General features: G+C 36.3%; 1 pseudogene; it reads left to right on the top strand.

Moving 5' to 3' along the window:
- The first annotated feature begins 4937 nt into the window (after positions 1-4937).
- Positions 4938-6563, top strand: LOC118928573 (coiled-coil domain-containing protein 112-like; annotated as a pseudogene).
- Positions 6564-16302: the final 9739 nt, after the last annotated feature.

Here is a 16302-nt window from a genome sequence, read left to right as displayed (position 1 = left end):
GACATATCCATCAGAAGCTACTTGGAATTATGGTTTCGCCACCAAATTCCATAAGGCAAAAACAGGCACATTTGATAAGAAAAAGTATCAAATCAAAATCAAGAATTGCAGAATCAAGTCTAAAAATGATTTCTGTTTGATTTGCAAAAGCTTTTACTTTCAGTGAAATGTTGAGAATGGTATTTTCTCAACCAAATGTTCTGGCCTGTGAATTCTTCTAGTCTTCAATCTTACATAGTAATTTAAACCATTTTTGTCTGTAAATTAATTTAAATCTCAGACTCTGATATCTTTCACAACTCAGGCCTATTTCTCCCCAAATAGTTCATCAAATTTAGTCAAAAATGAATTTATTGTTTTTTGCCAAAATAAGTTCATATTCATGATCCTGTTTCTGGTAAGAGCACAGTTATTCTTTCTTCCATAAACATAGCATTAAGGAGATAGAGAGAGACATGCAGGTGTAAATGTTAGGCCACAGTAAAGAGTACATGGGCAGTATATGTAAGTTATGACATGTATAATGCTTATATTATTTTAGCATAATCAAAGTCATAATTTCCATAAATATCAAAAAGAAAAGAAAACTATGAACATTTTGGTATAACTTACATGATGATTCAGTTAGTTCATCTTCATCTAATTTTTTTTCTCACTTTGACATGTGTACAACCTCATGTTACTGGTAATATAAATGTTGTACTCTCATCATGTATTTCCAATATTTTTATTTTCAGACACTGTTGGTTGTGACTTCTTTTGTAGCCATTATAACTATTTGAAAATTACATTTTATCAAAATGTCTTTCATTTTTTGTTCCCTAGCAATTTCTCAATTCAATGACTCTCCAACAGCCTGGATAGCAGTGTGTGTGTTTGGGGGTGGGGGAGATGGGAGGTACCTCTCTCCTTCCTCCTTGATCACAAGGGCCTCCTCTAGTTCAGAATTCCTGGGAGATATATGACAGAATTAATCATTACTACAGTCAGAAGAAGTAATTTTTTAGTATTCATTGGTGTTAGGACTCGAGATAGTGGCCCATGGGCCCCTTCATACCTTAATTTCCTTACACCTCTGCTTTCAGTCTTTGATTCAGTTGCCTGTCTATAAAATCTCCCTTAGTATTCCCCTGTCTTCTTCCTTCCTTGTCATAATCACTGCCATCATCCTGTATTATGTCCTCAAAATCTTTCAAAGCCTCTTCTATAGTCAGATAATTTCCTATATTAATTCCCATTCTTGTTAATTATATTCACTGGAATTAAAGCTCTCTTTTCAAAGAGTAGATCTAATAGTATAAATCTTCTGCTTAGCAACCTTCATTGACTCCCCATTGCCTATAATATTAAGTAAAATTTTCTTGCTTTAATAGTGCCTTAACATCAAAGTAAGCTTCTATCTTTATGCTTCTGGATTCTTCCTGACCAACCGTTCTCTCTGTTCTACTTTAAATGAACGACACTCACACCCCTCCAGTACACTATGATAGGTTTCTAGTTCATAAACCTATCATAGATTTACATTGTGTGTGTATCTGTGTTCTTCCCTCAGAATAGATTTTCATTCCCAAAGTTCTATCTTTTAAAACAAAAATTACCTCTTCTAAAAAAGTTACCACCTCTTGAAATGATCACCCCTCATTCAAGACCCTGCTAAATACAACCTCTTACATGTAATCTATCTTCATTTCACTTTTCCCAGACCAATGTTATAGCCTTTCTCTTTCCTTTGAACCACCATAACTTTTTGTCTGATGGTCTACATTAGCAATTACCTTTTATCTTGCATATATTTATAGGTTTGAATATATGCGCTATCTTTTTCCACATTCTTATCCTACAGTAGACTCCACACCCGTAAGGGCAGTGATAATATCTTTTTATAACCTTGATTTCCTGAAACATGAATTAGGCCTGGGTTCAAACACAACACAGATTACCATTTGGAAGACAGATTCTATCTGGGGGCAAGGCTCTGTAACACCGGGATTGAAAGGTAATGTTGCATGTATGATGTACAAAATTTTTTCATTGTAAAAAAGTCAAAAGGCTAAGACAATTTCTGCATATTATCATACAGATATATCCACTCAGGCATGTATTCCCTAAACGTGATGGTCTTGTTTGTTTAAGCCAAATAGTTCAGTCCTATGATCTCAGTGTCTGTCCTATTTGGAATATTGGATTAGCATGAACTGATTAAAGTGCTAACTATTCAGAGTCAGAATGATGCAAAACAGATGGAAGTGCCAAAAGCAGGGAGCATGTAACACCTGTGAATTATATCCAGATCAGTTACCAATCAGATTCTGGGCTCCATTCAAGGTGTTGACTTTGATCTTTTTCCAGTTGTAAATGTTTCATCCAAAACAGTTGCCATCTTGGCACAACTTTTTTCAGGAGTTGCCCAGGACAAAAATAACAGGATTCTCCAGACTGGAACTATAGCTCGTTACAGCCCTGTTACTCAGTGCGTGGTGAGAGAAACCCTTAAATTCAGAGGCCTAACCTATTATTATTAAAATGTAAAAAATTTATATATCTTTTATTCGTAAATTTCTGGTTATAATAAAACCTTGTATGTTGTTTTTCTGAGATAGGTTAACAGTCATCATTGGCTCAACATGCACAGTTCTTTGGACAGGAGCCCTCTTAAGATCTGTCGTAAATGATGCAAATATAGAGGCTAAAATAGGAGCTCATCTCTGTGAAGAGTCCTTATATTTGTGCATGTTTATTCTTCATTGCTCTCATTGTCTTGGCAGGAGAAATTTGTTGCACCTAGTGTAGGATAGAGTTATGCATGGTGTTCATATTGGACTACTTGCCAAAACCTCTCTGCTTAAAATACTTTTGTGCCACTGAGCTCTGTTGTTACATGACTCTGTGATCCTGCTTCAGCTCTTTGTGACTGTACTTCAGTGCACATGACTCTATGACTTAAGACACAGATGACTGGTGGACTCTTCTTTTCCCAGTTTTTCTTATAATCCCAGTGACAGAATTTTGTATGCTCATATTCGAAGGAAAGCCATACAGTTATGGAGACACTCTGGATGTCACATGTGCCTCCCCAGGGATGAGAGAGGCCAGTCTGGCTGACGTGGTACAACTGGCGGTCAGGTTTCCCTCCCTCACATTTCCCTCTGGGATTCCTTCTTGAGCCAACACGCATGCAGTTTCAAACTCTGAATCAGTTGTTAGGAACTTATGGCAGTTAAGTTCCTAGGTGTCTCACAAAAGGCTGTGTAACCATAACATAGCTGCTCTGCTTTCCAGATGATCTGGGTGGTTTGGGGACTGTGGATGGTGGAGGCAGTGGGAGGATACTTTGGGAATTACCAAACTTATTTGGGGATGTACTCTCAAAAACTCAAGTCGAAATACTATTTATTGTCTCTGTATTTTCACCACTTATTGTTTGTTCTACATATAATACAGAGATCCTTCATATATCTTAGATGGTTTATTATTAATAGTTTCATGGATATAGCCAAACCCCTTCTGACAGAGAAAATAGGAACAATGAAGCATTTTTATTGTAGTTGGGGTGATCTGGTTATGGCCTCTGTAGGACCAGTGAATACAAAAGTCAGTCTGACAGGGCTATTTCTCTTCCCTTCTACATTTTTCCTTGTTTTTCCTTCCTGCAGTCAGTTAATTGTTAAACAACCATTAAAACTGGACACTATGATCATGGTGGGGGGTGTGGTATCTGAGTTCAATTATAAACAGGAGAAAAGGACACTGTGCCTTTTGGATGAAAACAAAAACTCACAGATGGGTATAGTCCCTTGCTTGGACCACCAAATTCTCTACTTTCTCAATGTCTATTTATGGAGGCTACTTTAAAACTCTAGTGTTTGTTAATGGCAAGTTTTATGTATTATTATTCATAAGTTTTATCACCTAACATACAGTTATTATAACTTTATCAGACTTAAATTTAATGTATTCAGATAGATGAAACAAATTAGTTCTTTAATGACAAAACTTCAATAACCAGTTTTTTTTGTTGTTCACTTAGGGTTAGACATTCTTGTTCCTGAAGGTATTTATAGAGGAGTTTTTGGATTTTGGAAGGAGCACTGGATTGAGAGCCAGAATATTTTGCTTCTGGTCTTGACTTTGCCTATTTAGTGTCATTACCATGAATAAACCTTTGAGCTTCTCCATTTTCTATTTTTGTGTGTGTAAAATAAAAAAAATAAGTAATAACCACAATGAACAACTGTAAGCGTAAGTTTATGCTATTTAGCACATGCCAGCTACTGTATCAGATTTATACATCCCAACCCTATGATGTGTGAATTATCAAATCATGTTCAAAGATTTAAGATTTCTAAACACCAAATCAAGGAAAATATTGTTCTTATTTTGATAGGCTTTAGTGGAAAAGAAAGGTATATCAAAAACTTTTTATGAGTTATTAGTATCAAATTATTCCCATGAATTCTAGAAAATCAGAGAACAGTTGTTTTGCTCCTATGACAAATGGATGAATGAGCACAGAAAGGAGAGGATGTAGCAGATATTGGAGATAACCACCAAATTTACTTGCAGTTATAAATGCTATGAATGTAAGAGTTTACCTAAAAAAACCTTTCCATTTTGATCAAGTAACTCTTTTAAAATAATTGAAAACATAATACATGAATAGTTTGTAACACATTATGTCAACTTGCTGACTTGATGCTTGGCCTCTATGTCTGTGCTCTAATGACCATATTATTTTAGTTCCCCAACATATGAGATTATTTTCTAAATTAGAAAACCAGGTCATTCTATGACCAAGAGATGAATCTTGTAGTAGCCTTCTTACACAGCCCCAACTCTAGCTGTAAAAATCATACACCAGGGGCAGAGCCTGGAGCTCCTGCGGCCAGAAACCCCAGGCCGGGGTGGCCGCTGCAGCCCGAGCCGCTCGGAGGGGAAACATGGCAGCCCTGATGACTGTCGTGGTGGTGGCTGCTGCCACCGCAGTAGCCAGGCCTGTGGCAGGGGCAGGCATGGCTACCAGGACCAGTGTGGGAGCAGCACTGGTGCTGCAACACAGTTACTAACATAGAAAGGTAAACACAGTCACTTCTACAACCAAAAAAGTGACTTCAGAATGGAGCATAGTATGTTGGAAGAATTGGAAAATAAATTGATTAACAGCAGGAAAACAGAAAGAGCAAAAATCCAGCAACAATTGGCCAAAATACATAACAATGTAAAGAAACTTCAGCATCAGTTAAAAGATGTAAAGCCTACACGTGATTTTGTTGAAAAGCTCAGAGAAATGATGGAAGAAATTGAAAGTGCAATTAACACTTTTAAGGAAGAGCAGAGGTTGATATATGAAGAGCTTGTGAAAGAAGAGAAAACAACTAATCATGAGTTGAATGTCATATCAAAAAAACTGACACATGGGCTTTGTGTAATTCAGGAACAGAGAAAACTTTCAGAGCAAAGTCAAGCAAAATTCCTGCTGGCAAAGTAACATCAAGTTCTTTTCCAGAAGAAGTGGTAGATTTTGAAAAATTCCTTCAGTAAACAGGAGGGTGACAAGGCGGCTGGGATGATTATGATCACCAGAATTTTGTAAGGGTGAGGAACAAACATAAAAGGAAGCCAACATTTATGGGAGAAGTTCTAGGACACCTTCCTGGAAGAACCCAGAATGAAATTCAACAGCATGCAATCTCCTGGCCCTAGAAGAAAGGAAAAAAGAGTCTATTCAGAGTTGGAAAACCCAAAAACAGCAAAAAAAGGAGGAAATTTTCAAGTCAAAGCAAAAGGCTGAGAACACACCTATGCTTGCTTCTTCATAAGTTTAATAAGTTTAAGTAGATAATCAAAGGCAAAAGGAAGAACAAAGAAAGAAGCAGAAATTGGCAGTTGAAGCTTGGAAAAAACAGGAAAGTCTAGAAATGTCAATGAAATATGCTTCCTGGTTGAAAGAAGAAGAAGAGAAAGAGAAAAAAGCAGCAGAAAGCATGCCAATGCCAGTTTAAACTAAAATTGCTGCTAGAAATTTACACCCAGCAGAAGAAAGAACAGGGAGAATTTTTGAGACTTGAAAAGGAAATAAAGGAAAAGGCAGAAAAAAGGAAAACTGCTGCTGATGAAATTTCCAGGTTTCAAGCAAGAGGTTTACATAAACTTGAACTGAAATTTCTGGATAAACAGTCCAAGGAAGATGAAAAGGCAGAAAAACAAAGGAGACTGGCAAAATTAAAAGAAAAGGTTGGAAACAATGTTAGTAGAGATCCCTCTAGGCTTTACAAACCTACCAAAGGTTGGAAAGAACGACCAAAAAGATAGAACTAATAGGCTCTGAGCCACTTCTACATGTCCCACATAGGGCTATTCCAACCTGGAGACAAGTTTAGAAAAGAATATGAGATCATGAAATTGATAGTCAGGTGATGAGAATGTTGGCGTATTCAGTCATACAAGGAGACAGTGAGTAACCATGATTTTTACATATTATACTAGTGAGATTGGTTATTGTGTTGTATGTGAATTGACAGGTATTGAGTTCCATGTGGCACTAGTACTAGTATTTCCTGTTTATCCTAAGAGGGACTTTGATATGTATGTTGACCTATTATTGATGTAAAAGTTTTTTTTAATAAACGTATGTTACACACATTATTTCATTTAAGTACCTGGAACATTCCAAAGGTATTTTGCTTTTGTCATTGCATAACAAAATAAATTGGGAGTAGCAATGAGTAACATTTTTAACCCCAAATTTTGTAACATTTATAACTTGGAAGTAATTTGCTTGAATTACAAAATAAGTTTTTTTTTTTTAGTTATGAAATGAGTTAGTACTTTTTCTAAGTTTAACAAGTTGGTGGTTTGTCAGTTATTACTTTTTGTGTAGTAAATATTTTATATTCGTTTGAAGCATGCTTTGTTTTATATAGAGAATATTTATTTTAAAAATATGCCTCTCACTTCATATATACCCTCTTATTTGTATTACTGATACCATCTTTTTGGTTTCCTTTAACTGTGCCAACTTTGCCTTCAGTCTTTCTGGACTTCGCAGATTTATAAAATCTTTGTGTCTTTCAAAAAAAAAATCGTACATCAGGGCTTCATATGTTAGTTTAACACACTGGAAACAGTTTTTGATTCAAGTATATATCCAAAGGTGCATAGCAAAGTTAATCGTGACAATAAGTGTCAATCAAATGCTTACTGACTAGCAAAATGTGCATGTGCACACATACCGTTGTGCACACATATACCCCCATTCACAGACAGATACCCCCATTCACAGACATCCCTATCGGACCCACCAGTGTTTAAGTCACATGCCCTGGTCTGAGTTGGCATTCCATCTAAAAGGTAGACTCTCTGGTGTTTTGGGCTCCCAAAGTCCTCCGCTTTCTGTGACAGCTGTTACATCTGTGTGATTTCTGGCAGCTGCCTCAGGCACAGCATTGACAACAGAGCCGAAGTGGAAGTGAGCGCAGTTTTAATGGTGGAGCTCCTGAGCTATTTTTAAAAGAATATATACACTTCTGGAAATTTTTAATGAAGGAAGCTTGAATTATTTTGTGTGTATATCAGTGGGTTGCTTATTAGGGTTAGTGCATTTTCTTTGCTTACATGTATGTTATAGAATGACTCTGGTAGAATGTCTCCTGTTTTCCAGTCTCCCCAGGGACACATCAGTCTCCTGATCACTGTATAAAAGTGTTCTCCACAGACACAGCATTCCTTAATGTTGATATGGCACCATAGCAAATTTCATGTACAAAAGAAGGCACCAAGACTTGCTTTAAATTGCTGTGGTACCTATATCACTTACATATACATCTTTTACATTATAATAAAAATGTCTCATCATTTTTGTCATATATGAGACAAGAACATTTATAAACCTCGAGTAAACCTGTGGCCTAGCAACACTTGTAATCCTTGAGTAAAGGACTTATTTTTATTGGAACTTTTCCTTAATTTTAATAGTAGTCAGTGTCATATTTAAGGAATACCTACAAGGTAGTAAATAAAATTCAGTGAAACATTTTAGAACATCATTTGAAAGCCATTATAAAACAGTGGTCATCCAAAAAATCTAAGGTGTGCTTAGGAAACTTCAACTATTTGAAAGCCACATAAAAGCTTACAAAGGAGTTATGAAAGTCCATCATCTGGGTAAGGCCGCTTTGCTGCATAAGCAATTAAGGCAAAAACAGAATTGATTGAAGAGAGAATTCCACGACAAACTGTTAGAAACATTCTTCTACATTTCTTTTATTCATTGTTCATGCGTTCTTCCATTTATTTCAGTAACATTTATCAAGTCCTATTATGTGGTAAACACTGAGTCAATTTTAGTTAATATAATTTAGTCTCTCAGCACGTCCATGAAAACAGAAACCAGAAAACAAAAAACCTGACCATCCATTCTGTTCCTGATATGAGATGGAAGCTGTATTTATTTTCACAATCACCATAGGAAGAATTAGTTTCCCCACTTTACATTTCAGGAAATTCACGGTAAAAGTGGCAACATAACTCACCAAGGTCATATACCTGCAAACTCCTGGAGCCAAGATTTTACTCCTACATCCATGTTTTTTTTCCCACCACTTCGCAATGTTTGTGAAATCCCCACAACAAGATGTTTTAAGTATCCCCAACATCTCAGATTGTGAGAGAAGATGAGGGAGAAGTTAGGCGAGCGACTCATGAATGCAGGGTTATGCTGCTTCTTGAAAAATGTGCACATTGACAGCTTTTACTGATAATTACTTCATCTAACCATTCTTTGAGTGAGTTCTGTAGAAATTTTGGAGTGAGGTGTTGAAGCAGTAGCCCACCACCCTCACCACTCTGGGCCTGGGTTGGGCAGAAAGGAGCCAGATTAATCTCACGATGCTTCACAAAATCAAAATAAGTACTGATTTCTACATGAGTACTACATTTCTAAATGAGTACTACAATGGTATATTTTTCTGCAGGAGAAGAATCAATATAAAAACACACCTTCAAAGTCCAAAAGCTCTCTTTAGCTATTTCTTCTTCTTCTTCAGATCCTTTGAACATACTTGATATTTTCTTAAATTGCTCTTCTTGGGTATATTTTAATAGTCTACCCCTTCTCATATGATAGTTTACATCATCAAAATCACAGCCCATAGCTCATTTCTCATATGTTGGGGCTGTACACTCCTTAATTCTACTTTACCCTATTTATTTATCTAGTTCCATTAAAAATGTAGATTTGAAAAAGAAAGGGGGCATTATGATTAGCATGAATAATGTGGTTGGGGCATGGGGAGGGCTGTACAACACAGAGAAGACAAGTAGTGATTCTACAACATCTTACTACACTGATGGACTATGACTGCAATGGGGAATATGGGGGGAACTTGGTGATGGGGGGAGTCTAGTAAACATAATGTTCCTCATGTAATTGTAGAGTAATGATACCAAAATAAACAAATAAACAAATAAAAATGTAGATTTGACATCCTGAGCATGAAGGAGACATGTCCACAGATAGAGAATCAAGGTTTCTGAGCTGATTTTTCTAACTTCATCTCATTTAATCCTCAAAAAAAAATTTTTTTAAAGCAGGTATTACCTTTGTTATTCTTTCTTTACAGATAAGGTTATGATCCACATATTCATATATTCAAACCACTCATCTGTGTAGGGAGTATGATTCTAAGGTAGTGGCTGTATTAGTCTAGGAGAATAACCATATATCTGATGGGCCATAGTATAAAAAAATGTTAGGCATAATCAACATAACATAATTCTATTCAAGGTTACCAAGGACCACTGGCAAAGTTGAAGGCAGCATGATTCTTCCTTTGTATGCTTTGAGTGTGAGGGTGGGTATAGCAAATGAAAGAGCTTATAACCAGCAGCATTGGGTATGTGTTTCCATTTGTACATCCAAAGTATGTAGACACACTGCTCTAAAATCTGTTCTCTTTATATTTCACTTCAGATTCAGCCTTATTATAAATTGGTGTGAATCACTTTCATCATTACATTATAATCACTTCACAGTAGTCGCTCCTGAGCAGAGGTGAATGGGAGTTTCGATAGGGTTAAACAAGAAATCAGAAAATCCTTACAAAGAGGCATAGCTTGGGCATTTGCATGAACAAAGGGAAGACTGGAACAACCACTGTGTATCTTCAAGTCTCTGTATATAGTGAAATTTGCCAAGGGAGCAAGCTGTTATGCTAAAAAATGTTTCTGTAAGATAACAATCTCTGTTCAAGGCCCTCTCCTACCTGATAGAAAATTTACTCTAGTCACTTCCAGGTGAATTGCAATAATTCATTTTTTTTATTTGGATGTTTTTTTTTCCCCCTCAGGCATTTTCCGTTTTGAATCAGCCGCTTTGGTGATTTCTCCCTCCTCCCTTCTCCCCAGAGCTAGCCATGGGTTATGGAGGAGGGTGATCAATACTAAGACAGAAGTGGAGTGATGGGGATCCCAGTGCGATACCACTTTGCTAATGGGGAACATGTGTCTTCCCTCGAACACATTCCTGCACCCCTCTTGGATGATACAGGAGATTTAGGGATGCTCTCTGTGGCCATCAATGCTCTTTGCTCTCAGGCACTCTTATTTTATATGTGTGTTCCCATCATTATATTCCAAAATATACTGCCATTGAGGAAGGAAAACTTCATTGGGAAACCTTTCCCAGACTTCACCTGGAGAATGAAACAGTTCTCTTCTCTCGAGTCACCCCAAACCTCCCCGAGGTTTCATCATTCTGGGATGAAATGACACCAGGGCCCCTTCTCAGGAGCTCTTTGTTCAGCTCCCGCCACCTTGCTCTAATCTGTGAAGATAGGGTAGTTTGCATATTCTTTGATCTGTTTCAAATCTGTCATTTAGTGTACATGTTTTTGCCCAGTTTCTTTCCAGGGTTAGTTCTTTCTGTTGCAAAGTACTTGGCTCTTGAAAATACGACGACTTGGTTCTCAAGATTTTCTCTGCTCTGGCTTTCAAAAGACTTTTGTAATTCAGAGGCCAAATTTGATCTGATGAATGACACTAGTTCAATGAGTAAAGGAAACATTTGTGTGGAGTAAAGAAACAAACGAAGGGCAAAAACAATTGGCTATTTGCAAAATGTATCCTGTCCCATGGGTGTGCAAAATATACTGTTATTAGAGTTTGAAACAAAATTTGTTTTGCGACGCAGATCACTTCTTTATAACTACAAATATAACTTCATTTCATGAAAACAACATTCCCATGAAATGCCAGTAAAATAATTATAGTTTCTCAAAAATTAAAAGTGGAGATTATTTATTTAAATATATGCATTATATTCACTGGTTTTATTTTGACAAATATTGATTTTAATTGGAAAAGGCCCTTTTTCCCTAAATTCTGTACCTATTTATTTTAATTTTATAACAAAAGAATTAAACATAAATAGATAGGATGGTGATTAAAATAAATCTGTATGTGAATATATGTGAAAACTCTTTAAGGGGTATTGCCCAAGTTCTTTCTAGCTCTATATCCTGAAGGCAAGCTGTACCTAGCCCTTGATTGCTCATATGGTATTTTGAATTCTGGTAGAGCAGGCTGAAAGGTACACTGCTGGATTTCTTAGCATTTCTAAGGTATCTGTAGAGGTTGGCTGTCACAACCTCTTCTGTACTGGTACCTCTTCTTTATCATCTCCTGGATGCTGAAGAAAATCAGACCCTTTGAAAGGCATTTATGTACATTAGATTTGCCACAGTTAAAATTCCCTGTTATTTTTAGTCAAGCAATGCTGTAAGTTATGGCTATTTTAAGGAAGCAATTCTTCCTGAAAATTCTTGATTTTGTTTAATTTTTATTTAATGTATTTACTTTGTTTACCTACCTACCTAGCTACCTATATCTCACTGCCTTGGAGTTAACTTAAACATCCCTTATTAGAGGGCCTACTATCTTCTGAATGAAAGCTGAACAAGGATGCATATTTCCTCTCTAGGAATGTGACCATGAGGTGTTAACCTGGCCCATTGTTCCCTGGCAGACAACTGAGTGCCAAAAATCCTGCCATATACCACTACAGATTTATCTCTTGTGAGTGTCACTTTCCTGAGAGAAACTTAAATATACATAGAGTGAGGCTATAAACAAGTAATTTTTTAGTGATAAAATAAACATTTAAGATCTATTTCCTAAGAAAGTTGCTAGGAAATTAACCTGTTTATGTTCATCAATTGCAGTCTTGCTGAATACCCTAACATGGCATTGCTTGACTAAAACTTTCCACAACTCCCTGCCAGTAAATAAGCAGAAAAATTAGAAAAATCCAGTAATTATAGAGGTGAATAAATTTGGGCCCAGAAGTTTCTACCAGCAGTCAAAAATGTATCTGCCTTATTTTTTTTCTTTATAAGGCATGTGAATATCATGTTATATTTCACAATGTGTCTGTTGATGATTTTTATGTACCTTCCAGAAAAATTAATGCTCTAAGAACATATGCCATATTCTCTGTCTTGTGATTTTGAGTTTTTTCCTTGGCATACCATAAACAGGGCATACAGAAGTCAAAGCCATTAGCCTGGCATATATATCTTTAAAGATATTTCCTCAGTTTCATTTCCAATCTTGTTTTACCCCAAGACCCGTTTAAACTTTTAATGATTCCCAAACATATATGCCTTTGCCAATGTTGCTGCTTTTGTCCTAACTGTTCTGATGTGTTAACCAGACAACTTACTGTCTCCTTCTTTGACATAATGATGGTTTCTTGCATTTTGTACGTATCCCTTAATATCCTTAATTTTACCAGTAATGCTCCATCTACTACATGTGATCATAGTTTCTATATTTTCTTTCTCATAATATTCCTTATTTTAATGTGTCACTGTGTCTGTATCTTAAGACTATCTCCAAATGTTTGAGACCATGTTTTTTTACTACTGAATCCATAGTACTAAAAGCAGAGCTTGCCATATGAGAAACAAGTAATATTTTTAAATGGATGCATAGATGATGAATGAATGAGTGAATGAATGATCACAACCACCCTTGAAGTAATATTTTTAAATGGATGCATAGATAATGAATGAATGAATAAATGAATGATCACAACCACCCTTGAAGTGAGTTTGTATCATATGAAAGAGATAAAGGAACTGAACATGGAAACCGTGACTACTTAATCCATAATAATGTTTTTTAAGAGCCCGGCTGAGCTCATATTTGTCTTACATGATGCAAAATAGCCTGCTACCTAGAGGCATATAGTAAGTGCTGTATCTGCCTCATTTTTCTCACCCAACATCTACCCCCCCCAAAAAATTTAAACCTTTGGGTGATAAAATCATTTCCAGCAAGTTTAACAGGCAGCCTCTGCAACTTGAGGCTAACAACATTGTTCGGGGAACTCAGCATTACCTTTTTTCACCTTGTGACTTGTCCTTGTTTAACCTTGATTTTGTCTAGCTTTGCCCTGATGTTTCCCTAAAATATTCCTCACGTCTCTTATTTAAAGTGAGATTAATTTTCCTTGGGGTCATAATATTAATGGCTTTGACATTGATTTGGATTTTCAGAGTAGATCGTTCCCTTGATTCTTAATGAGAATGATACTTGCTCAGAATTCCTCTCTGCGGCTCCATGAGATTAAGGAATTACAATAAAAAAATCTTAAATTTTGACCACTACTTTGTAGGCCATTAGCAAGGGTCAAAATATGTTAAAAACTAAAAAAAAAACCAAAACTGAACAGTTATCTCCTAATTGGATACAGAGAAAAACTAATGTTTAAGAAAGTGAGAAAGGGAGTAAAAACTGTATATTGTTAAAGTCCAGATAAGCACTGCTGTGACTGTCTGCCAACTCCAGCCAGTGACCAACAGACACACATGTTACTTCATTCCTGGGCATCCGTAAGCAGAGTCTGCCAGAGAAGCTGATATAAGCTAAATTAATTCAGTCATGTTATTTTCATACCACTCTCCCCTAACTAGGAGTTACCACAAGCTCATATTCTAGCTTTGGTTCATCGAAGGAAACCACTGTGCTCTTTGGCAGCTAGATTTCTTTCTAATTACACTTAACAAATAGGAAACAAAATGTACATGTTCTAAAGCTTCAGGCTGAACAAAATATAAACCAACTCTGCTAAATTCATGTCAACCTTTGAGTAACAGTTAAGTGCTACCTTAAATGGATATCTGAATTTCCTGAAAGAAGTGGGTTTAGCAGATACATACATAGTTCACATTAAATCTCTGAGCAGTTCAAAGGAATGCTCATTTGACATTCTAATTAAAATATTTCAGATCCCCTTGTGTATAACCAGTATATGGTTATAAGTGATCACGCTGATGATATTGGTTGGCTTCAGAATGTCATGATGCCTGTTGTGTGTCACCTACGAAACTTCATCCTTTCTGGAAGTATTTATTAAATGTGAAATACCGGTCCTTTTCTTAAGTCAGGACCTCACAATGCAAGATAGAAAATGGTAATACGATGAGATTTTTGGATTAGCAATTAATGGCTTTCATTTGGGGAATGTTTGACTATAGGAGATGGGGATACATTAAAATTAGATCTTCTATATCTATTTATTAACTAAAACCAGTGGATACATAATGAGATAATTTTCTCCAGTAGCTGTTAAGAATCCTTCAACATTATATGACCTAAACACACTAGATGTCATAATCTCCCATACACCTTTGCTTATGGAGAAAAAGAAGGCCTAGTACACACACTAGTGATTGTTAACATTAATTGAGTGTTTACTAGACCCTTTGTTGAATGATTTGCAAACATCTCATTCAATTTTCACTTCATCTCTATGAGGTCTCTACTTTTATTTCCTCTCTTTTAACAGACAAAACATTGAAACTCAGGAAGTTTGTATTAGTATAAGAGCTAGTATATCCATAAGGTCATAGTATAAAATAGATGGCACACTGAAATTGGATGATTTGAGAAGAATTTATTTACACAAGGACAATTTAAAAAGGTACACACTAAGACAGTGCAGCAACCCAGAGCAAGCAGAGTTGTTAACACCCGTAGTCCCTAAAGGATCATGACCTTCAGGAGCTCCTAAAGGTTAAAGAGTATTGAACCAGCATCCAGAGCTTTTGTCTCAGCACAGTTTCTAACTCTTCTCTATTGTGGGCTTTCTTTTTCTTTATAGGCCTTGATTTACTCATCTATAAGTTGAAAGGGTTGAAAGAGATGATCTGAGAGGTCAGTTCCTTCTTTTTCTAATATCCTCTGTTTCTATCTTTATGTAGAAAAATGGTCTAAAAGCTCAGTCCTCATTTTTTTTTTAACATCCTTTGATACCAGGTTTAAGGAGCGAATTCTTGGCACAGAGGGATCTGTTACCCAATGACTAGATAGATCCATCTCCACTTGCAGGTAGCTGAGCCGTGCATGGAGTTATTGGGCTGTCATTGTGCCTATGTCTTTGTGAAAATAGAATAAGAAGTAAGTATTTTGTGGTTCCTACAACAAAGCCTTTGAACTGAGTATCTAGACTCTGTCTTTTAAAATGAAGAACAAATGTCTGATTTGTCACAGACATCACTGTTATGAAAAACAAATTGGCTGCTTCATAGAAGCAGCACTTCTACTTTTGATAGGAATAATGTCCACAGTATCACATTGGTGAGAAATGTTAACTCAAACATTCAGCATATTTAGAAGGCAAGATGAAAGGTGATCTTTTGAATTAGTTTGGATTTTCAACACACAAGGACTTTTTCATGTATTTCGTTTTAGGTTTGGCCACTCTCAGCTTATTCGCTGAAGTGTGTTATTTTTATGATTATTTAAAAGCAAAAGGAGGCAGGAAAAAAAATCCATCCTTTGTGAAGAAGGATTCAAATTCTCTTTCTTGTGTGAGGTGCTGGTTTAGATTTCAGAAGCCGTATACAGGCTATCATGTTGAGCATTTGGAACAAAATACAAATGTTACTGCACTAACTGATTTCGCTGTGGATTTTTACTCTTCTTCCTTTCATGAATCATTAACAATTCAGCTCAAAGGAAGAAGGAAAGTGTCAGGAGAAGCAGCAGTGACCCCCAAAAGTAGATTGTCTGCAAGGTAAATGACCCAATGTGTAATTGGAAACTCTGTTACAAGAAACTCATGCGCATGGGTTGCAAAGAGGATTTCGGGTGTCCAATAATTTCATTTAGTACCAAAAAGAGAAATGATAGAGTTGAGAGTTGCTACAACTGCTGAAAATATACACAAGAGGAATTCCCTCCTGGTGAAAATTACATGCTGTGGCTATAATGACTATAATTTTTATCAGTGAACTGAAGATG

The sequence above is a fragment of the Manis pentadactyla genome, chromosome X (genome assembly GCF_030020395.1).
Source record: "Manis pentadactyla isolate mManPen7 chromosome X, mManPen7.hap1, whole genome shotgun sequence".
Taxonomy (NCBI): Eukaryota; Metazoa; Chordata; class Mammalia; order Pholidota; family Manidae; genus Manis; species Manis pentadactyla.
The sequence above is the reverse complement of the archived record's forward strand: the minus strand, read 5'-3'. Positions and strand labels throughout refer to the sequence as shown.